Source organism: Pleurodeles waltl, chromosome 4_2 (assembly GCF_031143425.1).
Source record: "Pleurodeles waltl isolate 20211129_DDA chromosome 4_2, aPleWal1.hap1.20221129, whole genome shotgun sequence".
Taxonomy (NCBI): Eukaryota; Metazoa; Chordata; class Amphibia; order Caudata; family Salamandridae; genus Pleurodeles; species Pleurodeles waltl.
This window is the reverse complement of record NC_090443.1, coordinates 711,824,650-711,852,079: the sequence shown is the minus strand read 5'-3', so window position 1 is coordinate 711,852,079 and position 27,430 is coordinate 711,824,650. Positions and strand designations below refer to the sequence as shown.

The 27,430-nt window shown below is 41.7% G+C and overlaps 1 protein-coding gene across 2 annotated transcripts in view; it reads right to left on the bottom strand.

The window, feature by feature from the left end:
- Window positions 1-27,191, bottom strand: part of LRRC8D (leucine rich repeat containing 8 VRAC subunit D) — a 195,936-nt gene extending 168,745 nt beyond the window's left edge. The window contains exon 1 of one of the 2 annotated variants that reach the window (XM_069232324.1): window positions 26,901-27,191. The gene's annotated coding sequence lies outside the window, so the exon portion shown is untranslated. Of the gene's footprint in view, window positions 1-26,629; window positions 26,700-26,900 lie in introns of those variants that run through there. The other variant, XM_069232325.1, reaches the window with a different exon arrangement.
- Window positions 27,192-27,430: the final 239 nt, after the last annotated feature.

Sequence of the window (27,430 nt, the reverse complement as noted above, 5' to 3'; positions counted from 1 at the left end):
TTCCCAAGATGTCTCTAACGCCACAGCACAAAGGGGGAAGGAATTTCTCGCACTTTGCCATATATTGAGTTCCATGGGCGCTCGTTATGTCCTGTTTCATCCTTGTACATTTAAAGTCACCTATAAAAATGAAACTACCACTTGGTTAGTAATGGTTCACCTTCTGTCTAATTCTTGACTAATGATCCAATGCATATTTATCACTAATCTCTTGTGATACCTTAATGTTCTAATTTTCAAATTACATTTGTTTTATTCTCCTCCACAGAGTTGTTCATATGATATCTTATTTGTTCTCCCTGTCTACTTCTGTTGAGCTGTGTTGTGGCGACACTCCCCTGTGTTAGTCCACCATCGTCATCTGTGTTGTAGCGACAATCCCCTGTGTTAGTTCACCATCGTCATCTGTGTGTTACCCCCCCCACACAGTGTATGTGTTTCTTTCACCAGGTACATCAGACAGTCGTCTTTTTTCTAGACATGTACTTTCTCTTATTCTTATCTCTCCTTTCGATTCTTTTTTACCTCTTTTTCCTTTATTCCCTCTCCCCCTTTTCCTATTTCTCCTGTTATTTGAATAATTATAGTCCATTCGTTTCGGTTTCTTCTCTGTATATTACATTTATTTCTTATTTAACACCTGTTAATCCTCATTGTCTACAAATGTTTTTGTATTTTTATCAGAGTTATTTCATGGACTGTGAAAGGTTTTAATAAACCTGTTAAAAGACAGAGTTATATCTCATTTAGCCAAACTTGCAGCTGATATTGCTTTATTACAAGAAATACATCTTGACGAAACAGAAACTCTGAAACTTAAATGTAATTGGGTAGGTCAATAATATGTATCCTCTGCTGACAATAAAAGCAATGATACTATTATTTTATATAATAAACACATAAAATATACAGTTCTCTCTCAGGAAGCAGATCGGAATGGCAGATGGATTATTCTACTCCTTATGATAAATAATATTTCAGTAGTTATTTTGAATATTTATGCCCCGACTCATAATGATTGTAATTTTTGGCCCACGATTGCTCATACATTTACTCAATATTTTGGTTCACATATGATTTTAGGCTGTGATTGCAATCAAATCATGGACCCCTTATTGGATCGACAATCTCCAGTTAAATTTTCTTCTAATAAAATGTATAAACAATTTCAGTCAACTATAACAAATTCCTCCTTTATAGATTGCTGGTGGATTGCTAATCCCACCTCATGTGACTACACATTTTACTCTCGCACCCATGATTTTCTCACTAGGGTAGATCATATATTTTTCTCTAAAGCCATGATACAACAGATGGCTTGATCCTTTATAGGTCCTATGGTACTTTCAGATCATGCTTTGGTTGCCACGTATTTGGACTAGGGTCCTTCTAACTCTCCATCTCATAGATGGCGCTTTAACAACTCTTTATTACAAGACACACAATTTTCCATCTCATTTCTTTTTTTTGCCTCTGAATTTTTCAAGATTAATGACCATACTGATTTGTCAATTCTATTGTTTGGGACTCATTTAAAGCAGCTGCTCGAGGCTTTATTATAGATTATTCCAAAAAAAAAAGCTTAGTATTAAAGAGCAGAACTCCCTCCTATCAAATATTAAAACTTTAGAAACTAAATATTATACATCTAAATCATCTTCAGATTTAAATAATTTACACAAAGGCAAGTTACACTTTAATACTCTTTCTACAGAAGAAGCTTCTTCCAATCTTTTAAAAAGTAATGCCCGTTATTATGGTGGAAGGAATAAAGTTGGTAAATTATTAGCGAATTATCTTAAAGTTAGGAAACAATGTTCTCACATAGAGTTGATTTCTAAATCTGATGGTACTACACTGAGGAAACAAGAGGATATTTTGTCTAAATTTGTTAATTTATATAAAACATTATACTCCCCAGAAACGCGAATTCACCATTCTCTTATTGATGAATACTTATTACAAGCTCCGGTTGCCAATTCTTCTCCTTTAAATTTTGCTTCTTTAGAAACTGACATTTCAAATAAAGAACTTTTACAGTCCATAAATACATTTAAAAAAGGCAAGACGCCTGGCCCTGATGGTTTTACTGTTGAATTTTATTTACACTTTTCTCATATTGTCATCCCCCATTTCTCTTCCTTAATCAATTACTTTATTACATCTGCAAATACTTTTCAAGAAGCCTCTATTTGTTTAATACCTAAAGATGGAAAGGATTCTTCATTATGTAAAAACTATAGACATATTTCCGGGATCAATGTTGATTATAAAATATATGCAAAACTATTAGCATTAGGATTAGAATCCTTCCTTCCACATCTCATTGGAAAAGAACAGTCGGGATTTATAAAGGGTAGATTGGCTGCAGATAGTACTCGATTATTCCTTGATGTTCTTAGTAAAGCCCCGTTTCTTAACAAATCTTTGGCCGCCATGACTATTGATGCAGAAAATGCATTTAACAGAATTAATTGGGATTTTATGATTAAAGGTTTATCATGGCATGGTTTTGGCCCTAAATTTATCTCTTTCATAGCGTTACTATATAAGTCCCCACGTGCTTTAGTTGTGGATAATGGCTGTGTATCTCCATACATTTCTCTTCACCATGGTATCCAACAAGGTTGTCCTCTTTCACCCTTATTGTTTGTTCTAGCTGTTGAGCCTCTAACTACTCATGTTCATCTAAATTCTGATATTTCTGGATTTACTTATGGTGACTACCAGTTGAAATTAGCTGCTTAGGGAGATGACATTCTTCTTTTTGTTTTTTCCCCGAATATATCTCTTCCTGCTCTATCAGCAGAAATAGATTCCTTCTCACAAACCTCTGGTTATAAAATAAAGATAAAACTGAGATTTTTCCACTAAATAAATTTACTTTCAATGATTCATTTATTGCTTCTGGCTTTCAATGGGCTACCTTGTCCAAGATTAAATATTTAGGTATTTGGTTTACATCTTCAGTTAAAGAAATAGTTATTAATTTTAAAGAACTCCGTCATAAAATTGATTGTTTACTTTCTTCCTGGAATCCTTTATACTTATCTTGGTGGGAACGCTTCAATGCTATAAAAATGATGATTTCTCCTTTATTATTATATGCTATTTCTATGCTACCGGTATCCATTCCAAATACAATTTTTAAACTAATGAATTCTATTGTGTCCAAATTTTAATGGAAGACTAAGAAAGCAAGGGTATCCCTCACTTGCTTACAGAAATTGAAAGTGAAGGCGGGGTTAATTTTCCAAATTATACTAAATATCATGCTGCTTTTAGCTTGAGACAAGCTTCTTTCAGGCTTTCTGAATCTGTCCATCGTTCTTCTCCAATATAGGTGCATGTTGAATCTGCCTTGTTGCACCCTTTTACAGCAAGAGACACTTTATCTTTTACATCGAAATGCTCTCTTCTTTCCTCTCCAGTTCTTAAACACACACATTCTTTATTATTATCCACTTTGTCTAAAAAAAATTTAACTCCTTCCAACTTTTTCGCTGAATCATTATGGTATAATAATTTAATTAAACTTAATAATAGACCCATTTTTTGGCGTACCTGGAAGTCTAAAGATATTATATGGATTGGTCACCTGTTTAACGAACACATTCCACTCTCCTTTCCTCAGTTTCAAAGGAAATGTAATTGTCCCTCATCATTTCAACATAGGTTCAACACTTTATTGAATGCAGTGCTAGATGTTTTATTTTCTATTCACACTGAATCTACTACCATTACCCGCCCCGCTACATTCACTACCCTTCTTAGTTCAAATCCTAAACCTTCTACTATTTATAAAGTATTAGTGTCTCTTCTCATAGATTGAGCCAAGCCTAGATCCGAGCTCTTGTGGGAGAAAGAACTGGGAGTCGATTGGGATATTATTTTCTGGAATAAGATTTTGTCACGTATTTATAAAATATCAAGAGCAGCCAACATCACACAAACCTTATTCTTTATTTATCTTAGACTCTATTTTACACCCATTCTCTGTCCACAATTTTCACCCTTCAATTTACCTAAATGTTGGTCGTGTGATTTTCCCAAAGCCAATTTAATGCATTTACTATTCTGGTGCCCATACACTCTAAATTTCTGTCATGACATATGGGCACAATTGACTCAGATTTTTAAATTAAAACATTCCTTCAATATTTTGCATATTGTTGTGGGCACTTTATCTAATAATTTATTTAGCAACAAATTAGAAAACAAAATACTTGATATTTTCCTTGCTCTTGCTTTTCAACAAATGTTATATAATTGGAAATGTTCTTCTCAACTTTCATATATGGCATGGTGGAATAGTGTATTATATCATCATAAATTGGATACTTTATTTCTCCATCGATGTTCTCAAACTCAGAGCGCTCAATTGTTATGGACACCTTTAACTACATTTCTCCACAGATCAGATAGTACCAGAACAGTAACAGATAGCACATTATCAGGACATTTTTGCCCTCCCTGAATTTCTCTCGGTCATTTAAGTTTTGACTATACTCACAAAATGTTTATGTATTTATTCAATGGACTGTTTATATTAGAATTTCTCTTATTCTATTTTACATAGGAGGATACAATTCCCCATCCTTCCCTTACTTTTCCTGTCCCTATTGTTCCCTAGACAACTCCCTTAAAAATACAAAATACGTTTATGATATCTATCAATGTTTTCATAGGAATTGTTCAGTATGAGGTTTATACATTATATGACTTTTCTGGTTATGTATTGGTATTATCTATATAAAGTATTTTTAAACATCAAAAATAGCATGGGCAAAATGGGCAAAGACGATCGGTCTGGTTATTTTATTAGCAAAAGAACGCATTCACAGTTTGTGTGGTATGGTTATGTTCATGAACGCAAGACTGTTTAAACAATTGGATGGATGAATGGACGAGTGATTGCATGTCTAGTTGATGAGGATGAGTGCACAGAGGAATTAGTACGCACATGGATAAATGATTAAATAAGTGAGTACGTTGACAGATGGCTGAATGAATGGGTGAATGAGGGCATGGACAGATACAGACAGATCACTCCATCATACAAACTGTACCCTAAGATAGTAGCAGTAATGTTATACCAATGTTTTTAGCATGTTTATGTCACTGCAAAAGTACTGGACACAATTGTGCCAAGAATGCCTGCAATTTATAAAGATATACTACGATTATGCTAGTGCAAGCATCATACCAGGGTGGAGACCAACATGCCAAGAAAGTGCTACAATATGTCAAGAATTATGACCACTGGGCCAGGGGTAGGCATATCTTAGGAAATGTAAGGTGCTAGGCCATCAATGCCCTGAACCCAAAACAAGAGTTCAATCAAATTCAGAAAACAGTCAAAACTGGCCGTTCCTAACTTCCCAACAACTGACTTTTTACCCAGTAAAAGTCAAAACAGATAAATGTTGAACAAAAGTCCTCACCTGTAGTCAGAGTTTAATGACGCTCATAAGTGAGCAAAGCTGATACTCAGTTCTATGGAGTAACTGGAAAGAGAAGCAGTGCCCATAAAACTCTCAAACAGAACGTTCCGAAATCCCCCCAAATACTCCAGGAGTTACCACAATTGTGCATACTCAGGTTAGGCCCATCACTCAGTAATCCTTCTGGCATGTTGAGATTTGCATCATGGCTTAATTATCCTAACTGCATGTTTCTACTGCCTGCTGCTCAGAAATCCTTAGTGCATGTTTTAATATGTTCGATCACTGAGTAGCACTCAGAACATTTTACGCTACGATTTACGCTATTACATATGAATCTTGACTAGTTACCCAGGATTGCACCATAATTAGAAGCCTTGTCGCCATGGCCACATTTGCATCATCGCTCCTTAATCCTGAGTACTCGGAGGTTCTCCCACTGAATAAACCTTCAGGGGAAATATTCAGAAGTATAGATGGGTAACTGGATAATATCCATTTAGGGTAACCACCTTCCTCTTACAGATACTCCTTCCAGTCCTGAACATTCTTAAAATTATCTGATGCATTCTGGATGTTGTAGTTTTGTGTTACATCTACCGATCTAATTATACTAACACAGCTGAAAACAAGAATGAGGAAGTGAAAGGTTCAGGACTGGAGATAGTGTCTAATGACCTGGAGTGAGGTGGTCACCCACAACAAATAGTCAACAAGAGCAGAACTTTAGTTATCTATGATGTCACTCAGAACCCCACTGTGAAAACAGCTCCCTTATTCACAGTTACCAATCTACAATTTTATTGTACCTGTCCCCCAAGCCTCCTTCTCCTGCTTACATGAGCATTGTGTGTGGGGAGCAAAGTCATGGGGGTGCCATATATATTTAGGTGTCCTGAAAACTAACCCAGAAAACATTGGCATTAGGCCTCCCCCTTCAACTACAAATGTTAAAAACGTACCTTGTGTTCTGCCACTGTTTTCCATCCCAGTACAAACAATCGATACCAGATGTGCTGCATGTCCCCCACACTACCTTCCATGCTTTCCCTTTCCTCATCCATCCCCTCAATAGCATAACTGACATGAAGGCAAACTTTGAGCATTCCCTTCCGTGGCTCTTTCCCCATTCAAACAAATGAATCTCCACCTTGCATCCTACCACCATCCCACACCATGCTCTGTACCTTCATCCCCCTCACCCAAAGCCACAACCTGCACTCACAGTGAGAGCAGAAAGCTGGTGCCACGCTGAAAGTGGCTATGTCTAAGCCAGTGGTCAATGGTCCTGACAGAAAAGGCAAGCAGACATTCGCAGGTAATCAGAAATGTGGCATTTGGTGAAGGAAGAGCCCCACCTGTGTTTTCCAACCTCCCTTGGGAATGTGAAGGACAGAGTGAGATGGAAGACGGTGGGTGAGATCACCAGCCGCCACATGGGCCCACCTCCCTAAAGTTTCTGGAGACAGAGGAAAAACATGTGAACACAGTAAAATTGAGCATTTCCTCTCATGATGTACTAACAGAGGGAAACAACCTTCGTTTCCCACTGGTGCTTTGTCATAGCAGTGAATAATCAGAATCCGAACCTCACACATAAATGGTTTTGACGGTTCCACTCTCCCACTCCCTTAGTTCAGCAGTATGGATACATTCAATTTTTATTATTATTATCATTATTCATGCATATTTTTCTTAATCTAAGTTCACACATCTCTAATTCTCTAGTTGACTTTTACGTTCTCAATGGCTGGTTTGACTTCAAACTAATGTCAACTGGAGAAAAAGTTAAATAATAACCTTCGGTCTGTGGCTCTCGCCCAAAGAGCTGCAGATGGAAAAAAACATGACAATCTCAGCTTCACCCTAGTAGGGGACCAGGATCGGGGCCAATAGACCACAACAAAACATAGATAATAAATTAGGTGGGCAATTCGTACCAAGGCACCCAAACATGACACAATTACCTTAGAAAATATCACAACACAGCTGCTTAACCTTCAAAGTTATAGTACCAATACCTATCGACAGGGCTTTTACACCAGACACGGCTAGTAGCAGCACCTAAGCACAGTAAGCATGGACCCCATGTCTTGCCATATGTGTCACACTTAAGATATTTAGAGCAATAGCGTGGGAATCACTGAAGATTGCTCGGGACACATTCCCATCCAATATTTTTCAACAGCTTCTGCTCCAACAGGAACCATCCAGCCTAAACTGCCAGGCCAGATCATTCCAAATCAAAACAAAAGCAACAACAGAACAGCTTCATATTAATGAGGCCTGATTGATGGGGTACAAGTTGTGTGCTGTGGCACAGCGAGCACCGTATCCACATCAGAGCATAAATGTCGCACTCAGTGCTGCTATTACAACAAACAACATAGTGATGGAAGAAGTGCTTGAATTAATATCAGCCGCCGCCAATCGCTTGTGTCACATTTCTGTCCATCGTTTTTACCCATGATGTTGCTCGAGACAGATCCGCATATCTAAATCAATCTTGGTCCTGCTCCAATATGAACAGTCCAGCCTGAACTATCAAGCCAGGTCCCTTCCAGATGGGAACACAAGCAACGCCAGAATGGTTTCACCCTACTCACACCTCATTAGTAAAGTACAACTAGAGCTCTATGGGAGTGCAGTCACCCACATCTGTGCTTACACACAGCACTCGGGGCATCTACTGCAAAAACAACAAAGAGATGGAAGGAATGCTTGAGTGGATCTCATCCACTGGCGATTGCTCGAGGCTGCATTCCTGTCCATTGTTTTTGCCCACTGTATCACTCTAGGCAGAAACTAGCCCTTTACAACTTAGTCTAGGTCCTGCGCCCAAAAGGGACAGAGTACAAAAAAATTATGGACTGGAATGCACCCTGAACAACTGCAAGTACTTAAGGTTAATTCAAGCATCCCTTTCATTACTCTGTTGTTTGTTACAAAGGATATTCGGGCAGATCCAAGTGTAGAGTATTATGTAGTAAAAACGAGAAAGTATTAGCAGAATAGCTGCAGGTAACGAAAATGCTACTCAAAATACAAAACTGTTTTTGTACTTTAAAGACGTGTCAATTAATGGAAATTGAGGAGCCAAAAGATATTATTTCCATGACCACCTTTGTCTGCCTAGGGGATGTTCACGTCAACCATGGTCAGAGAATGTGGTTCCACAGTGTGGGTGTTGATCCACTATTCACAACTATGTTTTGTGGGATTTTGACTTGACTGGGCTGGTTAAAAATGAAACATTCAAAGCTATCAAAGGCTACTGAAAGGTCTAATAAAACAAAGGGGCTGCCGGTCAGCCAATGGAAAACGTGGGCGGCACTGGACTCGACTCCACATGGAGCGGAGTATAATGCCGTCGCACAAGGGGCCTCCCTAGCACCCTCAGAATGCGCAGACAGTGGGCATTCTGACGGTGATAGGCAGAGGGGCCCATGCACTGCCCACAAAAATGTGGGATATCTTTGCCACGTTATGTTAAGAGCAGACTTTAAGGGTTGGTTTTGTTTTATCTCATGCATTCCACATATTGCACAAACGCTCAGACCTTGTCACAGAAAGGGTTTTATGGCACTGGTAGATGGGCTGACTGTTGCGATCACTCAGCCGGTGTTAATAAAATGACTGAAAAGGAGAGGTTTCTTCCTCAGAAAGCCCACAAATCTGCTCTCTGGGATGCTGCAGGAGACCAAATTGCTGAAGCAGGTTTCAGTCTGGAATCCAGTGAAATGTAAATTAGGCTTTGACAAGCATTTTTGTTTAAGCTTTCTTGTTCTTGTTATATGGAGTTCAAAGGTTCCTGAGTGAAAACTATTTGGAAAATGAACCATACCATTTATAAGCATTGGAAATGTAGAATTCATTGTAGAGTTTTAAGATGCCTTAATATGTGCGTTTGCTTTTCCTTCACTATTTTGACATTTGTTTTCCTTTACTTTTTAAAACAATGCTCTATAAACTAGCATTGGCAAAGCCGGGAGCTTGGCACTCTCACCATAAAGACAAGACCTATTGGCTTTGATAATGCTTGTTATTTACTATTTATGTGCATGTCTGGGGTGCTGCCACATCTGGATCATTAATCCCAAGTTGGCATTGTTTGTGATGATGTTTTGCCTCTCCTTAAAGTAGCACTGCGAGGTATTAGTATTGTCTGACATTAAAAGCAGAGAGCATTCTCAACCATGCTGCCTTTACCCCTTATAGTCCTAGCAATGAAGCATTATATTGACCATCAAAATCATCATAAATATCACTACTGCATGATAAGCCACGAAGCAAAGGTCTCTAATTCTACACATTTATACGACATCAAGACCAATATGCCTACTTGAAAAAAAGACTTAATAATAGCGAACGTCAAGAGCAAGGTAGATAGGCAAAAACACTCATAGTCCCTCACCTTTCCCACGCCACTGTTTAAAGAAGAGCTGGATGTGGAAGCATCAATTTGGAATACTGCCAGGGTGTGGATTAGTTAGCCTGGGCTTGGAAACGCCTATATTTCCTCACAGGGGTTCCCGGAATCCATTAGGGGAAAGAGGAAACCATGAGCAAACAGGGAACCACTTTGGGTTTTCTCCTCTATGATGAACGTTGCAACATAATTTAAAGCATTTCATAGTGGACCAAATATTGACTGCGACTGGAAAGAGACACAATAAGTTGCATTTAGCAAAGAGTTTTTTCATGGTTCAAAGTCCTTATGCCCCAAATGTGTATCCTTTTAGGAGGCTGGGGAATAGAATAAAAGGTAGGGGCCAGGGGCAGACCGATTAGCTTGGGAGAGCGGCATAAGCAATTCATTTTACTTCACCGAGACACTCAGAAGACAGTATTTGCAGTATCATTCAATCTGATTCCAGAATGGGTCAAAATTCTACAGCGACTAATACAAAACATTAGAAAGCTAAAAGTGGCTACTGACAGTCTGATTGTTACTGGGTGCTGCAAGTCTATCGCCTTCCTGCTACGGGGCACTGGCAGCTTCCCGTTCGCTGCCCTACAGCCATTATGAATGCTCCACTCAGGATTATATTTTGAGGGTTGGTAATCAACACCTGTTAATTCCTGCATCCGCTGTCAATAAGGACTAGAGGGATTTTTTCCAAAGGCTTTTTGGTATATACACAAGAGGTTTTGCATGTCAGATTAAATTATTGGTATATGGTTTCTTACATTTGAATTATACACGGTGTAGTTTCAATGCTGCTTTCGGCATGCTGGTTACTATGCTTTCGTGTTCTATATTCATTATTTTGACAAGTTTTATTATGTGTTTTTTTTACTTATCAAAGTGTTGACCAAATCCTTAGATTCTTGGTGCATTGCACACCAGGTTCTCTTGGGCATTCTGATGTCAGTCACTGATGTTTTGCCTGACAGAGGGTCTCTTTGAGGTGGCAATGTGAATTTATTCTTCCCTGTCCAGAGTAAATGTAGGTGTAAAGCTGGTAGGGTCAGGGTCTTCACTGCAGTACTATTTTGTAGGAGGGAGCAGATCAAGCAACCATCCAATGAAACCCCTGTGAATAACAGAAATGCGAGGTTTCCCAGTGGGGTAGACTGCAGGGAGGTTGTTCAGGCATGATGGCCCACTGCCTAACATGTGCTATGTCAATCTGTTTACATACAGTTGACTGATCTGGTGCCCTTCCAAATTAACAAAGTGGTTGCATGTCAGACTTTTCATGATGTAGCATCTTTAAGTCCTCTGTTTTGTGGCAGTCACTTCTAAAAATAGTTCAAATGTACCCTGGTTTCTTGTTTCCCTGTCTTCCTATAGAAAGATCTGACCTTATATTCCGATTCTGTTGATGTTAAATTTATTGTTCATCTACTTCTCTGGGTTTCAGAGTCTCCCTGTCCGTCTCTCTAGTTCCTCCGGACTGTTGATTCTGAGGTTTGCTTTTTGCAAGGCTCTCTGTTTTTGAGGCTCCTTATCCCAGAGTCCCCTGGATTGATGGACATATACAGAAAAACACATGGAGACAGACATGCATGCACACAGTCAGCGCAACAAGATATAACTTTGATGCCTGTGGCATAAGTCTGCTATCTGTGGCAAGTGAGAGGTTTACACGTGACATAGAAATATGGAAATATTTATATGACAAATTGAGAGGATCTGGTCAACTGATGTTCACAAAGAGTCAAGAACATAAGCTGCAGCTTCAGAACACTGAAATTCACCAACTATAGTTATCTCAAGTAAATGTAACTCGTGCCCTAAAGTAACTATAGCTCGCCCCCCCACCCCGACCGTCTACATTGTTGTCAACAATGATGTCATTTTAGTTAATGAAGTGATTTTATTCAGGAAGTCATACTGCATGTCATGAGCTATCTAACATGCGAGGAAATTAGAAGTGCATAGTAGGGGCATGAGTTAGCTACTTTAGGTCACAATTTATAGTTACTTGACAAAACTAGAACAGACGAATTTCAGTGGTTTTGTTAGTTAAAAACATTATATTTTAAATACATTTTCAGCAAATTAAAATGTCTCTTTAACTTAATTTTTTTTCAGTAATTTTCTAACATTATTTGTTTTATTGCAAAGTAAGATATTATTTAAATTCCAAACTATGCCACTTTGACCTTTGCTTTTTTCAGTAAATTTCAGTTTTTTTAAAACTTGTTTGTCCATCGCTGTGCAACATCTCCCCCACAAAAGATGCCAAACCCCCTGCCATGCAAGGAGCAGGGCACAGAGCCTGGTCTGTGACCAGGCCCTACACCCAACCCAACCACAAGATGATTGGCTTTATCAGGAGATGAGCACATCAACATACATACAACAGGCCTACTGACTTTCAAAAAGTACCCCATAATCATAATTAAATGTATATTTTATACAAACACTGCAATGTATAATGATACTTATTGTCAGTATTTTAAGTAAAGCATAAAAAAAATGTGCCTTTTTTCACATTTTTTTAGGCCACAATATGCAACCATAGAACCAGTCACAAAGGGTTTATGCACTCCAGCTGAAGACCATACAGCTCTAGCTCCGAGTGCTTAAAAAACTATTGTAAGGTTTCCTGGGGTATAGATTCAATGACACAGGAAACTTACTGAGATTTATTGTCATGTTGCTGGGAGGCTGCTACGCTCTCTGCAGCCCTCCAAAACAATATAAATAGGGGTTGTTAGTGCCTCAGCCCCTTCTAGGGGCCCACTAGGATCAAAAAAATATAACTCAAAAGCCCTTGCATTGTATCATGGGACACAACTTGCCTGGAGCACTGAATAATACACGAGCTGCTCATGACACTTATTATTCGTTTATTTTGTTCTTTTTTTGGTGTTCTGGTCCCACCGAGGACACCCACATTTTATATTCACTTTGGGGGGCAAGGAAGTCCCAAAGCCCTTGTCTACTCCAGCCAGCACCCAAACTGGTTGCCGGACGTTATTTCACTGTGGGTGCCCTGGTGCCACCTGGGGCACCCACACCTTTAGCAGATGTTGGGGGCTCCAAGGGGAGCCCCACAGCCACTGGCGATGCCCACCTGCTCCCCAGCCAGCACCGATCCTGGGTGCTAGCAGGAGTTGGCTCTGCCATATTACTCCTGCCCAGGTGAGAGCAAAGCTGGTTTCCCTGCCCGGTAGAGAATGCAGGCATTGAGTTAAGTTTATAGTCCCTGTCAGCACTCTCCAGTCAGTGTCTCAGGGGATAGGATCCCTGGGACACTGCTCTCTTCAGGCCCCAGGGGATCAAGATTCCTGAAGCATTCCCATGACTCAGGCAGTGAGGGCCTGTAGCAAACCTCACTCCCTAAAATGACTAAGTTGGCCCCGGGAGAGGGGTCTTGGGGCCTTAAAAAGGTTTGCTGAGGGGTAGCCACATGCCGCCTTCCCATTAATAAAGATTTATCGGCCCTGGAGTGGGGGGACTCCGGGGCCTTCTAAAGGCTCAGGGACAGGGGCTGCATGCCCCTCTCACCCAAATATGAAAACGGTCCTGGAGGATGTGGTACAAAGAGCATTCTAAAGGCTCGAGGAGGGGAGCTGCACGCACACCCCTCACCTAAATATTAAGACGGTCCCAGGGGATGGGTCACCGGGCCCTTCCAAAGACTCGAGGAGCGGGACGACACACCCTCCTCCCCAAAATAAAGTCTTATGCTACCCCAGAGGCCATGCCTCACCCTAAGGGGCTTAAAAGTCAAAAGGCTTTTTTTTTTTTATGGCATTGTTGTACTGTTAAAAAATATGTTTCTGTCCCCCAGTTTGGGCACTCTAGAACTCCTCCAACTAGGCCTACGTGGGCAGTATATCCCTACCTTCCACTATGTTTTTTTTTGTATTTTTTCGGGACAGAGGACTGTGCCCTTGAGTCCTAAATGGCTGCTGTTTCATCTTTGTTGAGGCAGTGCCAGTCAATCATACCCTTCTCTTTATATTTATTGGGTCCACGGATCCACCGCAGCTTGAAGGTATGCATAGATTTTGAACCTTAATTTCTCAAAAACTAGTGACTGCATTTATACCTTATCACAAAAAGCATGCTTTCTGGCCCAATATATCTAGCTTCCTTCCTAATTGGGTGCAATTCTGTTCAGCCATTTTTGTGGTATTGCTGTTCAACTTTCCTACAGAAAATTGCACGGGGAAGTGGAGAAAATGTGTTTTAGTATCCTTAACTGTTACTGATATATATGAGAAAGAGAGATAGAGATCAATATATATATATATATATATATACACACACACACACACACACACACACACACACACACACACACACACATATATATATAAATATAAATTAGAGAGAGGGAGAAAGAGAGAGAGAGAGAGATCTCTCTCTCTCTCTAAATAGAGAGATAGATAACTAAAAGGCTAAATATTTTTGTTGGTCTCGAAAATCATACATTCCTATAGTTTTCCCAGACACTGGAGGGAGAAAGAGCAGCATGTGAACACTTACAGTGAAGCTAACCAATGGATCAAGCTGTCTTCCCCATTGCCCCACGTTATATGCTACATGTAGATGACACAGCAACCAATAGATGGGACTGGCTGAAAAACTTTATAATTATGTTATAAATATAATTTTAGTAAATTAAAAAATGCCTTGTCACACAGCAGACCAAACAATAAAGCTAGAAAAAAGAAAATATGCTGCTGTCTAAATGTGGCAGGCTTGTGCTCGTTAATTATTTATTTCCAGTTTTAGATTGGGGGAACAAGACCCAACGGGTGGTACAGCGCATTACTTATGAACAGGTTTCTCACTGCATACAAACAGTTTACATTAGAGCAAGGTTACACAGGAAATGATGCACTGATGTAAGAAATCATTGAGGGAGAAATAAAATTAAACATAGCAGTGGGTGGCCCTTTTGCTGCGGTACTGTAAAACATATGATTACTTTAAAGATTCTGCATTTCCACCGAGTTTATAAGATACTATTAACCTTCTTTGAACAGTAACCAGTTGTAAACTAGCTACAGACAACATAATTGCAAGATTACAAGATGGCTGAAATGTTTAGATGCAGCAGCAGCCTAGGATGCAGCACACTGCAGATGAAATAAGTGGCACGTGATTGGGGAGCTGTAGAACTCTCTCATAAAATAATAATAATAACTAAATAAAATAGGAACAAATTCAAAAGGGAACCTATAAAAGGAGAAAATGGAAAATTAAAGAAACCCAGGCTCTGAAATGCACTAATTTTCATAAGAGGCGCACACGATCTGGCAAAATGCCATAAACTCACATGGGAGCAGAGCTAGTGGTTGAATTGAGCTTGCCTAGTGCCTCGTGCTACGTGCTATCATGGTTGGAAATAAAGTATTAATGACACTCGGACAGACCAATAGTAGTGAGGGATGATGCAACGCCCCTCTATATAGGTATATTTACTTATTTTAATTAAGCCTTTCCGATTACGAGAGCCTGGTAAACAGTACACCTTGAGGTCCCAGAGCAGGGGTCGCCAACCTTTTCGTTAATACGAGTCACTTGTGTGAAATGAAAATCATCCCGAGCACCAATATTAATTGAGTTGTACACCAGGCAAGACTGCATTAGTGGCCACCCTATGCTAGGTTACCTGTCATGATCACTTCAGTATTGGATTGCCATTATTAATGTAAAAAGGGCTTTGTGAATTTAGAACACCTAGATAAGAGTAATACATAACAGTCACAGCTGCAATGCCCCCGTACCAAGGTAATAATAATTGTTATAAGTCTCCCAATGTTACATGATTTTTAATTCAAATATCAGCTTTAGATGTCTTTTGGAAATTACACGTTCTGAAAATACAAATATTTTCATCTCCGATACATACTTTTCGATTTTGGTATACATATATTAATTTAACCAAGCAAAAGCTTTAACTCTAGTTGACTGGGCTGCACACATGACAGCTCCTGACAGGCAGCTGGACAGCTACAGGTGGCTTACAAGTTGTTCATTGTTGGAGACTACCCTAGAAAGTCTATCAAGGACTATTACAGTGCAGACCTTCTCCCCCAGGATTTAAAAAAGTAAACAAACACCACCAAAACCCATAAATAATACATGAGATTCCTTATAATAAAACATCTGTCTATTGGTTTTGACACAGTGTGGTAACAATCGACTCTTAAAGGCCTATTGGATTTAACATATGCCCTTCATAATAAATAAATCAGACGTACTACCCTTGTCGTAACTTTTCATAATAAATAGATCAGACAGAGCCTCAGAAATAATGTTTCCCAATGAATCAGCCAGGCCTGTAGCATTTAAAACGGGCTTGTCATCATAACCAAATAAGGCATGTTATATTACATGTAAGCTTTGCCACAAGGCAACCATCAAGCATACACGCATGAAATTATAAATATGACAGGGGTGTAGGGAGGATTCGATGAGTGCAAATCTTCTTCAACTACGGTTTGTCTGAGGGCTTAAACAACCTCAAAAACATTTGCCTCTTATGGTAATCTGTGAGAATGCATGTAAAAAATACCTGTCTATGGCTTTAACACCATGCAATAACAATCTCTCTTAACGGACAATTTGCTTTAACATATGCTCTTCACAATAAACAGGTCAGCTCCGGTCTTTGTTGTAACTTTCCATAACAAACAGATCCGCATTATGGTCTCTGACACAGGTTTTTCCAATTAACCAATCAGGCATACCAACGCATTCCTTCTGTGCTGCACACATGGTTTCCCATAACATAATGAGCAATTAACTCTTGAAAAGCCTATTGGCTTTAGCATATTCTTTTCACAGTTAGTATGTCCATCCTCCTGCCTTTGTCATACCTTTTCATAATAAACACATGTCTATAGTTTAAATCACTGGCCTCACCATAAGCAACTCTGCCCGACTGTAAAACCTTTCAGACAAAAGAAAATCATGCATAACTAGCACTCCTCTTCAGTGGTAGAACAGAACTACTGACCAATCAAAAGCTGTACTAAAATACATCAACATGTGGATTGAGGCGGGTGGGCCAGCAAATTGTTAAGGAAAGTCAAACCTGAACTGAGCCAGAGAATAGGCTTGGCTCTAAGAGCCGGAGCACGAGCCGAACCCTCAAAATACTTGGCATTTCGATTGTGCAATATATATCCTGTGAAACGTACTTGATATAGAGCATTCATAAACAACTTTCAAAACAAATATACCAGTAGAAGAAATATCGAGATAGGAATTCTCAAGAGCATTTCCCGTTGTATAAAAAAGAAATAAAACAGAAAACAAGTGTCAGCTGGGACCAAATTAATAGAGAAACTGGTATGCTTCATCCATCCCTGCTGGAGCATGGAAACAAAACAACGTCACTGCACTGCTTTAGTAGTACATTTGTTGTAGGTTTACAGTTGCAAAATGTTTCGTAGCACAGTGCCAAATGTATTTGATACCTAGCCTGATAATGAACAGAAGGGGGGACTAGGAGCAGTGCTTTAATTGAGCAGGTACTATCCGGTACTGCGTACCTGCACTTCTTGAATATGAAAGATAGAGTACCTGCCCTTCTCAGCATTGCTGCAGTACATATTTTGGGGCGCACCGGCCCGTCCCAGGAACCAACAAGTAATCTAAAGAATAAGTGGCTGCACTTCTATAATTCCATTTAAAACACTAGTTAGGAGCACTAACTAACCAACAAAGAGAATGTTTTCTGTAGATACACAATACCTCAAAGAAGGTAACTGCAAATAAGCAAAAGAATCAGAGCTCACAGGTCAGGAGTTTTCAATGAGGCAAGCACACAGATCGGTTTGTGCCAGACTCCAACAAACCGTTCACACTTTGCTGCTTTCGATTTTGGGTGGAGCTCAGGGGAGGGTGGTCTGCAGTTCTGCGCAGACGTGCCAATTGAGAAGATGCTGCAGGGGTGCTGGGTGAGGGACGTAATGCTCCTCGAAAAAAATCATGAGCATAACATCCCTTCTTGAGCACTTTGGGCCAGATGTAGCAAAGGGTTTTACCCATTCTGTGTCTATGGGAAAATGTGTTCGTACATATGGCCCTTTAATACTTAGCGTCTAACCTGTTTTACAACCAAGTACTGAGCTGAAGACACATTTAGGCTCAGCTCATATTCAGCTCAAGGTTTAAAGTGCACCCCGGGCAGAGCCAGTCATCTGGCTCAACCCTTCATTGGTTTGCCCACCTCTACAAACTGGTGGGAGACATGTCTCTCTGCCAGTAGTGCTTCTGAAAGTTCTTTTCTTCATAACCAAAGGTCTGCCAACGGCTGTACTTCCAGGGCAGACCTAAGCAGGCTTGTCCTTAGAGACTGAAAAGGGCAGACATGAAAGGGGCAGACACGAACCAAAAGTGCAAATCTAATTTTCCAATTCCAGATCTAAAATATGTGAAACGTTAAATAATGCAAAGGGGTTCGGGAAAGAGAGGATTTTTTTTTAGGTGACAACTGTATTTATTTTCAGAAGCGGGTCAGTTATAACTTGAGGTTGGCCATGTTCTTCTTCCATCTGCTTTCTATTGGTGACTGTGGGAAGCCAACCGGCCCCTACATCTCAAGGATGCGCATCTGAAAGCATAGGTAAAGCGTAGTGCGGCCACTTGGGATTAAACCCAGAACACAACTAATGTATGTGAAGTGTTGTTTGTGGTGCCGTCAGCAACCGGGTCTCTGCCCACCGACTTTACAATGATGATGGCGATGATTCTGACATCCTTCACCATGGGGTAATAACCTGTAGCCACGGACAATGATCCAAATCACCTGGACCACCCGCCAAATCAACAGTGCAAGTGGCCACATACTCACGCCCATGGAAGTCGATTAGGGCTCGCTTGACCTTTGCAACCCTTGACGATACTGTCTTTGTGACCCCCTGCCCTCAGAGGTGGCAAAATCACTGCCAGGAGCACAATGTCAGTGCGTCCTTTCGGAAGTGGGGTGAGGCTCCTTTCTCGCTGTTTTCTCTCGATCTTTTTAGTACACTAATTGTAAATAATGTTTAATTATTCTCTATTAGAGTAACAAAATACAATTAGCTGGACCATGGCCCTCCCTGGCATACGAGGTAAGTACAAAATGTTTTTAAATACATGTTGCGTGTGTGCTTGAGGGTGAGTGTGTGTTTGCGTGAGAGGGAGAGTGTGTGTAAGTGTGAACGTGTGTATGTGTACGCATGTGTATGAATGAAATTGAAGTCGAAGAGCGTGTCATGTCACTTCCGCTACCCCAGGCATTTTGGTGAATTGACGTTCATGCTCAAGCCATAGGTGCAGCTCATCACTTTCGAAGATGCGGCCTGTCTCTCCTCGAATCAGCGCACACAACCTCCAATTTCTGACTGGGTTACAATGAAGAAATCTGGCAACAGCGGAAGCTGCGTGGACACAAGTGCCCGTGAGCCGCTGCACCCCAACAGTGATGCCAGTGGCCAAGACCACAAGAAACAAGCATTTACAATGCATCAGGTCTCGCGTTTGCTCGTGTTAGAGCCGATCGCGTTGTAAACTCCTAACCCGACTTTTCACCTATCGGGCAAAAGTGCATTTATGCACGTAACCCGAAAAAATGAAATCAAGTAGGTAAAACGCTCGACTTCTGCCAAGCGAGATCGGGCTCCTAAATGAGAGAAAAAAAAACTCCACGAGCTCGATGGAAAACAGCGAGCCTCGCATGTTTTCTGTACTTGGTCGCTGCGCTCGAGGAGGGCTTGCCACCAGAAAAGGCATGCCATATGCGTGCCTTCGACTAATGAAAGCAAGCAGATTTAATTAGGGAAGCCCACGAACCAATAAAAAGCACTGACGTGAAGTTGACAGGGCTCCGAGCCCTTTTATAAATACAAAAGAGTCTCCCCGCTATACGCATGGGCGAGCGCATGCAAAGCAGGCTCGACCCTAAAAAACACATTAGGCATGCAGTGTAATCACCGTGTGAGCTGCACCAGAGAAGGGTGGAACTGAGGGCAACAAAACTCGAACATTCACCCAAACGAGATAAGCAGAATTCCAGAGGACAGACAAAACAAGAAAAACAAAAAAAAGGATATCAACAAAATGGAAAGGGAAGCAGACTAATAATTGCGAGACAAAGGGATTAAATGCACCTAGATTACGAGAGAAAACATAAATAGTCAACTATTTTCTTATACATCATAGCAATTGAGAAGATATTAACATGACAATAGGTACTTCTCAATCCTGCTACGTGAAGTAGTCACTTTTGCACTATATTATTTAGCTACCCTGTGCATTTCTGTTCTAGCATTGAGTAGCATCGTGCCAGGAAGCATACGTGCTCTGCACTTATACTGCTTTGACAAAACACAGCTCTTCCTTATTCCCGAAATGCTACTAACCTCATGCCCGCTTTTCACACCCTCCGGCATATGATTCACCAACTACCATAACGTCTGAATTTTTCACAGGATTGTAGTATCAGTTGATTCCCTCGATCTAACACTAAAACCGCCCTTCCTTTTCCTAATCAAACTTACAGCCATGTAATTTCTCGAGCTAGGTAAGAACTACCCAACTCGCAACACGTTTTAGCCTCAGATATCCTTTCTCTCTTCTGATCTTGGCTCTTTTTTCAATTAGTTTACCTTTTCAAGACATACAGACTCATTCTCCATCCTATCCAAAATAAACAACAACCATTCTCCATCCATCTTCAAGGTGACTATTCGGAATGAAGGCACTTTAAAATCCGAACCATATTACTCACAACACCATACCAAGCTAAGGGAACTAAGGGAAAGAGTGTTTATTTGTTCCTTTGCCCAAATCCCTTACACGGCTATTCTGCCTCCTTCATTAATAAAGTGGCCCTTTCTCTATAGTGGCTCTGTGTGACTATCTAGGTGGACCATTGAGGTGCATTTTGCTTTAACTCTACGCCGCTCTTGCCTTTCCACTTGTGGAATTGCATGATCACCACGCCTCAAGTATTCTCCAAGTAATGCAGTCATTTGACTTTGATCAATCATGTTCAAACCTCACTGTGTGTTTTGCCTTCACCCGCCTGGCATAAAGTAGTAGTGCCCACTTGGAATCACAGGATTAAAGTGTATATGATGCCTAGGTAAAACTGATTAACATTTCTATTTTTTTTCCTTTCCCTTTTTGTTTTTATATTTTTTACTCTATTTCACCCAGTCTTCCCTGTTATGTATTTGGAATGATTTTGCAGCCCTGGAGAAATCTTAGGCCTGGGAGCCAAATAGGGTGAAACACGTGTTGGCTGTTACTGTTATTTCTTAAAGAATATGAAATACCACACTTATTGATTGACTTGAAGAAATTATATTTCCTTGAACCCTATCAGAATAACTTTACTTATCATACCTTCTATTGATGGTTATTGTGATAGTGTCTTCACAGTTGCTCCAATATATAAGAAAATTGGTGACCATTTCTGGATTCTGTCGTCATCTACTTTTGATACTGGTGGGCTCAGTGGAGGCACCAACATCAAGGGAATATTCAAACACATACTGATAGTAAGCCCTGTCCCAGAGGTGCTGGGCCTTGGGGTGAGGGCTGGGGAGACTCCATATTCACACAAGACAAAACATACCTATAACCCGTGCTTGTAGCACATGCTACGATGAGAACCAAGTGACAGTAAAACATATCAGTATTGACACTTTCAGGAGGTGTGAACAAACAGATAAAGATAACTCAAGAGACCCCAAAACAATTCTCAGGACCGTCAAGCATGGCGAAAAACAAACCTCCATTACCAGCCCAATAACAGATACCACCCCAGATGGCCCAAAAGCAGGGAGTGGCTGCCACATACATACACGTCTATGAGTTCACTGCCAAACTTTAGAGAGTTAATTGGTCTGGCCACTAGTGCCCCAGCTGGAAAACGTGGGCTGGTCGACTGAGCAATTATTTCCAAGCCACTAGAGAAGCGGATGGCATGGCGGAGAGGTCCCTGTACTTCACTGGAGTAGAAAAATACAAACTATTAAAAAATCTCCCTGGGATAGGAGCAGACTATGATGCTGCAATAGCCGCACTGAATGCCCACTTCAACCCACAGCATAATCCATACTATGATCGCTTCAAATTGGGACAGGACTGACCAAAGGAAGATAATAAGATTGACTATTTGTAGCACTTGTACTAATGCTGACCAATCGTAGGAGACTGGAGCACAAATCATGCAGGGGTACAGGACTTCAGTGCTGAGACACTTAATAATGCGTCAAATAAGCACAAGACTAGAGGATATACTCTTACTGGCAAGATCTCATGAACGGTTGAACAGTAGAGCCATTGAAATGGAGGTGGCTCTAGCAAAGGGACCTACAGATACAAGTAACACCAGGGAGGTAAGGGTAATAAGAGAACCAGTCTATGCTATTCAAGTCCCAGTACATCAGATGGCTAGACTGTAGCACAATACAACGAAGACATGTGGGGACTACAGGCTAGATGCCCAAGCTCTTGATGAATGCCATGACCAAGACAAAGCATGCTCCAAGTGTGGCAGGGCTAATCACTTTGTCCTAATATGGCGAGGACAAAAGGAGCTGAAACTCGCCACATCTTTACTACAACTGACGCTGGATGGAGATCAACCAGTCACAAATAGGGCCACAGACATGACAGACTGAGCACATATGAGTTGAGAAGGAAATCTTCCTAATTGTGTACACTAAGCAGGGCAGAAGTAGGAGGCGACACCAACCTATCTGTATGATAACCATCGCAGGTACTAGCATTAATTGACACTAGTGCATCAAGCAATGTTAAAAACATTAAACAGTGCCAGGCCCTTTAACAGAAGCCCCAGCTACCCGCAACACACTCTAGGACCTAGGTGTATGGAGAGCAGTAGCCTTTACCACTGGCCAAAATCCTTGTTGTGGCCATCTGCAACAGGGATGTTGAAACTCAAGCCTGCTTCCACATCACCAAAGAAGGAGAAGTATGCAACTAGAACGCCACATGGTAGAGGACCGAGATCCTCAAGGACTTTCCACGATTATTCCAGGAGTTTGGGTGTCTGAAAAAAGACCTCCCTATCAAGCTTCACATCGACAAAGCAATCAGATCAAGAGCCTCAAGACAAAGACAAGTGCCTTTTCATCTACGCCCACTGGCAGAGAAAGAACTACAGAGACTGGAACAAATAGATATAATTGAAAAAGTGTCACTGCCTACCCCATGAGTGTCTCCCATGGTTGTCACCACCATTCCAAAACAGCTGGGGACAATCCAGCTTTGTATCGACATAAGTCTGCCTAACAAGGTCATATAAAATGAAAGACATATTATACCCACAAAGTATGATGCGTTTGCGGACCTCAGTGGGGCGCAATCGTTCTCCCAGTTTGACCTGAATGCAGAATCCCACTAGCTAATGCTTGATACTGCCAATAGGTACATAACATCCTTTTACACCCATCTAATGCTGAGAAGGTATAAACCCAACTTTGGCAGCAGCCAAAGCGTTCCAGAATGCTATACAGGAGACACTTTCAGGATCGGAGGGTGTATTAAACATTACCGAGGATATCCTGATATACTCAATCATGCTAGCTGATCACCACAAATGCCTGCAGGCGACACTCAAAAGACTTACTGAACAAGGACCTACCCTATAGTAGGACAAGTGCTCATTCTTTGCTTCTTCTGGTATGTTTTCTCTAAATATGGTGTCAGTGTAGACCCTAACAAAATCAAAGCAACAAGAAACATGCCACACCCCCAAAAAGTGACAAAAGTTAGGAGCTTTACATAATGAGCCTGGTTTGTCCTTAACTTGGCCACCATCTCTGAATGCCTGAAAGCAAATACCAAAGCAAATGCATAGTGGGAATGGGACGCTGAGGCAGAGGAACATTCAAAATTATCAAAAATGCACTTCTTCGTCACACCACCATGAAGTACTTCAATCCTAAGAGTCCTTGAGGGCGCTAATCCAGTGGGTCTAGGCACAATTCTAGTTCAGGAGCATGGGACATGGGCACCAATAGCATATGCAAGCACAGCCCTAGTAGACAGTGATGCGCAGTATGCCCAGATTGAATGAGATGCCCTGGCTATTAAGTAGGGTTGTCATCATCTACCTCTATGGCTGAGAATTACAAGTAGTAACAGATGAACCAATACTCTATTTACAGGCACATCCCAATATCCCCCTGCCGAAGATAGAGAGATAGACAGTCCATCTCCAGAAAAACAATTTCCTGGTAGCCTACTAACTATTTATCAAGGCATCCACAATCAAGGTGGGAGGAGTGTCTGCACTGGATGATGACACTGAAGACTTTGTATGTCTAGTCATGCAGCAAGCTTGTCCAAAAGCAACACACCTGGAGGAAAACAGGACAACCTCGCAAAAGGACAAGTGCATACAAAATATTTTGTAAGCCCTGCAACAACACCTACGAAAAGACTTCTTGAGTGATTCTAAGAGCTGGTGACAAATGGAAAGGCTGATGCTCACCAAACTATGGAGGGTAAGAAAAGAACTCAGCACCACAGGAGAAGGTCTTCTGAGAAGAAGGCCCATTCTGGTGTTGCAGTTGCTATGGAAGTGTGTCACAGAACTCACCCACCAAGGACACAATGAAGTCACCAAGACAAAGTCCCGGTTAAGAAAAATATGATGGTACCCAGGGATGGACGAAGCAGTAGAGGAGCTGGTTAAAGCATGCCATGCCTGCCAGATGACGGAGGGAACAGGATTCCCAGGCACCATCATATCAGAAGTACAGCGCCAAATTCTATGGAGTCTAACAGTGGTAATTGCGGTGGACATTCCAAATTCTGAATTGTTGAATTGCTAATAATCAATAATCAACGCCATTCAAGAATGTACTTTCTCTGCTGAAGAAGACGTTTGCCACATTTGGGCTGACTAAAGAGATTAGAACAGACACTGGGCCCCCGTTCCCAGGAGCAGGGTTTGGGGCATACTTAGACCACATGTGGAAAAACACTGGAAAGTACTAATGCAGTGCCCTCAAGCCATTGGAAATGTGGAATGGTTTATGACAAGGTGGAAATGTGGTGTAGTTGATGAGAAGCATTAACAAAACCCTTGCATTGGTGAGCATCAAGGAGAAGTCTTAGAATGGCTTATACACCATTTTCTGAGGGTCTAACACACCAGGCCACATAGCACCGCTCCATGCTTACACATGACACTCATGTTTAGGTCGCACACACACAACAACATCCCGGCTGGGCCCACCTGATGTCTGTGCCCATACACACTGTGAAGACCCAGCAGCGATGGAAGGAACCCAAGAACTGGGCAAGCCAACCCTAGAGTGCTGAGACCCCGGTATAGGTATGTGAAATGGAGTGCCCATATGAGAGCGACACTGAGGGTGAAAGTTGCAGTAACCTTTTGAAAGGGGCCCATGGATGTTGGAAAGAATAAAAAGGCACAATCATTTTGGCATCCAGTGGGGGAGAAAAGGTGGCACAAAGAGTTTCCTGGTTCAAGAGAATAACAGTTGTAGAAGACAGAGAGAATGAGGAGGAAGAGACACTGGGGGTTCCTGAAATGTCTATAACCCCACTGAGGGTGCAGGGTATCCTGACAATAAGATAAGGGAGTACAGCCGCCCCTGCTGAAGTAACGAGTGAGCACACGAGGAACAAGAAAGATCTGAGGGAGCCACAAATTAAAGAACCCTTGGAGAGGCAGAGATCCAAGTACAATCGTAAGTCAGAGATACGACCTTAGACCAAACCCAGACCTTAGCAAGCACTCCATGACTATTTCTGCAGTCTCCAATGGGAGTTGCAGGAATACCAAGCACAAAACAATGGACATAACTAAAGTGAGAGGGATGTAGAGAACCAGTCGGCCCCTACGTCAATGAGGGATACAAAACACACATCCTGATGGCCGAGCGTGGAGGAGGAGTGTGTGCTTTTTGGAGTCACTCTGCAAAAGCAACTGTGTGTGAAGTATTTTTTGTGTGGTGTTCCCTGGGGCCTAACCGTCCACTTTACAATGACATGATGTAAATCGCCTTGTATAATGTGAAATTCTAAACTACACTAACCAAAATGCAGAGAAAACACAGGAGAAGGAAGACTGCTGACAGTGGGAAACAGCCTTAAGAACGCAATGCTATTACAACGAAGGCTTTAAAACAAAAAGGCCTTTACCACGAACATCTTTTACAACAATTTTTTTTTTACAACAGATATACCTTGATCCACGGATGCCTTTTACCACTAAAATTGTAGAAATTGCAAGTATTTGCAGGTAAGTAAAATAATTTTAATATATATATATATATATAGATAGATAGAGAGATAGATTTTTTTTTTTTTAGGGTGGGTGTGGGTTTTTGGGTTCATTGTAATAATAGTCATTATTTCGACATTCAGCAGCTGACAAATGCCCAGGACAACCTGTGATAGAGCAATAAACACAATAGAAAAAGACGTTTGTGAATGAGCATTCCTAGATATCACACGTGCTCACTGTTATCGCAATGTCAGTAAGACGCAATACTACAAAGACTCATGTTCAATACACGGCAAACATCCCAAGATACCACAAACGGTCCAATGGAGGAATGCTTCTTGCCTGCCCCCCACCGCCCAGGAAGCCCATGCAGTGGAGTAACAACGTACAATGTGCTTTGCTAAAGGCTGGCATACAGCCAGGGACTCGTAGGTCGTCTAGATCTAGCCAAGAGTGCAAGAACTTCGCACTTTCGAAAAGACGCACCTTGTCTACGCGGTCTTAGTATCCTCTCGTCCCTCTGACCACAGGCTCCAGCAACAAGCCATGGTCGCCTCTAGTGCACATTGGCAGTAAAAACCAGGAAGACGGTGCAATCCTGGCACCGGGCAGCCAATCAGCTGTGGTATAGGGAAGGGCTAGAGAAGCTTTACAGCACCTCGCGAGCACAGTGTGCCCTCTGGCTGAGGCATGCGAAGCTCAGCTGTCCCAAGGATGGATCGTGAACAGGGTGTGTGGGTGGTTCTGGCAGACATACCTGCACAGCTCCCCGAGGTCCAGCTCTGGGGCTCCCCTCAATGATGGCAGCCGGTCCGGGGCCCCCAAGGCGCCGCAGTGAGAGGGCTGCAACTCCTGCCGCAGCCTCCCCGCCCGGGCCCGGCACGGCTCTGCAACGGAGCTCTGCTTGTAAACAGTGTGTCACCGGCGGCAGCAGCCCCAGCCTGCGCGAAAAGGAGGCGGCGCCAGAGAGTGATGCTGCAAGAGGGACGGGCAGCCGCCTAAAGGTGCTCTGGGAAAACAGCGCGGCTGCTTGCTGTCTCACCTCTGCACGCGCAGGGTCTCTCGCTGCACCTGACCTGTGCGCCTAGCAGAAGTGCACCTCTCCCCGCAACACGGCCACTGAACCACTTGCACATTATACCCACGCTCCCTGTTCCTGCGTTTTTCACTCTCTGGATTTCATCTGCGCCCCGTACATTACACACCCGCCTTCCACTTCCATACTGTCTGCGCCAGTGATCTCAATATTTGAACCCCAAGCACTCACTCCGTGAAGCTCACCTTTGT